We start from the raw sequence: 3179 nt of genomic DNA on the forward strand, positions 1-3179 counted from the left end.
TTCATGAAGGCACTGCCACGTCGCTGTGACGACGATGAGGAGCCAAGAATTGAAACCGATAGTGCATTGAGCTACTTTTTGGGCCAACTTGTCACCTCGAACACTTAGAAGTATACAAGCAAGTGGTGGTTGAAACTTAACGGCATGTGGCGTCGCACGTTTCAGCGTTGTAGCTGGTGCATGCGTAAGTTCCATAATACTTCAGGGGAAAAAAAAAAGTCTCGTGCGAAGGCGATGGAGAACACAGAAAAGACGGACATTCCAAGACATTCGTAAAAATTCTCGTACATTCTGCGTGGCCTTTAACGTTAGCCAATGTTGCACAACCACAATGAAGGGATTGATAGATATTGATATGTGTGGTTTAACGTCCCAAAACCACCATATATTTATGAGAGACGCCGTATAGTGGAGGGCTCCGGAGATTTCGACCACCTGGGGTTCTTTAACGTGCGCCCAAATCTGAGCACACGGGCCTATACACCATTTCCGTTTCCATCGGAAATGCAGCCGCCGCAGCCGCCGGGATTCGAACGCGCGACCTGCGGGTCAGCAACCGAGTACCTTAGCCACTAGACCACCGCGGCGCGGCCACAATGTAGGGCACGAGTGTGTGAATTTCGAAACGTGAATTTCCCGCCCTGACAGACTGCAGCTGTTTCTGCTCTGTCTCGCCTTGTGTAATCCTTCACGTGTATAAATAAAGCTCTATTACTGCCTGTATGGATGAATGCGTGTGTGTTGTGCGCAGTGCGCCCCTATTATATACCGTATATTTTGAATGTTGGCGAATCAAACTGGCGAGGAAGCCCCTATATATATATATATATATATATATATATATATATATATATATATATATATATATATATATATATATATATATATATATATATATATATATATATATAAACGGAGTCTTCTTGTCCGTACAGTATGCGATGTGAAAGGCGTGTTTGCTTTGCTTAGCATAACGTGGGGTTGATATGCATATGCTTCTCCGAAGATGATTTACAAGGCGTTTCTCGTCCATTTCATGCCTCGCGTTCGATACGTCACCCGCCATATAGCGTGTTATTTTAGAACTACTTTGATTATATAGCCGCTCAAAGCGCAAACTATGTATCGGCTGCGCTAAACGCTATATATCAGTTCAGTGATAGCGAAGGCCCCGCCGCGGTGGTCTAGTGGCTAAGGTACTCGGCTGCTGGCGCGCAGGTCGCGGGTTCGAATCCCGGCTGCGGCGGCTGCATTTCCGATGGAGGCGGAAATGTTGTAGGCCCGTGTGCTCAGATTTGGGCGCACGTTAAAGAATCCCTGGTGGTCGAAATCTCCGGAGCCCTCCACTATACGGCGTCTCTCATAATCATAGCGTGGTTTTGGGAGGTTAAACCCCACAAATCGATCAGTGATAGCGAAGATGTCTGGGTTATTTTTTTTTTTCGCTTGTGAGGTGAGACGGCGGGGATAGTGCGTTGCGTCGTACTGGGAAAGAAGCATGCAGGTCGCGTCCATTGTTACAAATATTTGCATGTGTTTTAATGAAGGTTTGCTTTTGATACACGGTATATTCTGTGCGTTATACTTCGATCCCACAAATGTTGTGCAAATAGCTGTTGGCTTTTGTTGTTGTTGTTGTTGTTGTTGTTGTTGTTGTTATAAATTTGCAGGGCACATGCCCGCGCGGCGAAACCGCATTGCGTTGCTCGCAACAAAATAAACAAAAATTAATTATGCGAGAGATATCTCGCTCGGAAGCACGCGTTCTGTTTCATTCTTCACGGCCCCTGTATAACTTTCTGAATGTTGCCCACGTGAAAAACAAGCTCGTCCTTCTTTAAAAACCACCTCGAAAACTTTCACTCCGCCACCGTTAATCGCCAACGAAGTCTGACTGCTGGGGAAGAAGTTATTGACTTCGTTGTCCCCGCAACGGCGAAGGCACGTTGCGATCCCGCGAAAATGTTTAGCTTTCAAGATCGGGCCTATGGCGGACTCATGAGGAAATGGAGGGTGCGCGCGGTATATGGAGGGTGCGCGGGGTGAATTCCACCCCTGTATATACTTGAGTGATTTTGGATTCATTGCTGTGCTTCGGCGGTAGACGTATCGTGAGCAGAGAGAAAGAGAGAAATAAATAGGAAAGGTGGGGAGCTTAACCAAGCTTGGCTCGGTTGGCTACCCTACACTTGAAGGGGGTAAAGGGGGAATAATAGAAAGAGATAGAAAAGGAGTAAGAAAGAAATGGATTAATGGTCAGCTCGATACTACACAGCACGGTCTCACGATGTTCTTTCCGAAGCGCCCGTGAAGTCTGGTGGTCCTTAAGAAGCACAAGAGGGCTTTCGTGACTTTGCGCGTATATGCGAAACCGTCGGCCAAGGTCACAGGATCTTTTCTTCTGTATAAGCGGCCGTGAATCCGCCTAACGGAGCTTGGCTTCCGTAATACGTCGTTCAGACTGGTATGCTGGGCAGTGGCATAGAATGTGCTCGAGCGTTTCCTCGCAGGCGCAGATGTGGCGGGCCGCACTGCTCGCCAATTTCAAGGAGACAAGAGTACGCATTCGTAAATGCCACACGTCCAACCACATGCGACACAGCAAAGTTTGATCCCGTCGTGGGAGCCTGGATGACAAACGAAGTTGCAAGTGTGAATCGATCAAATAGAGATACGCGTTGGAGCCACCCGGTGTATTCCGTTGTAAGATAGTAGGAGGTAAGTTTTAAAAAAAATTGTAAGATAGTTATACGGCGAGCAAGTGATTGTGATATATATGTAGCCGTCAGGGCGATGGCAGCGGAGAGAAAGAACGTCCTAACCCTTTCTCCTATTCTGTCCTCGTCCTCTGGCACTTTCCAAATCGAACTCGGCATGGCTTTTCATTTGTCTCGCTAGCGCTGTTATTGTATATTTGTCGCGCCCTCAGCATTTGACAGACTATTTTCGGCAAGTATAGCACTCCTGGACAACGTCTGGCTGTCGGCAAAAGCCAGTGGAGCCTTGGACATGGGGCCCCACCCATCTAGCTCCTAAACCCCTTGTTTTTTAACCCAATGAAGTTATTTCTCTCTCTCTCTCTCTCTCTCTCTCTCTCTCTCTCTCTCTCTCTTCGGCCCGGATGATCCTCCATGTATGTATGGATTGAATGTTCCGTGGCGGGATGGGGGTGGCTTGAA

This window comes from Rhipicephalus microplus, chromosome 1 (assembly GCF_043290135.1).
Source record: "Rhipicephalus microplus isolate Deutch F79 chromosome 1, USDA_Rmic, whole genome shotgun sequence".
Lineage (NCBI taxonomy): Eukaryota > Metazoa > Arthropoda > Arachnida > Ixodida > Ixodidae > Rhipicephalus > Rhipicephalus microplus.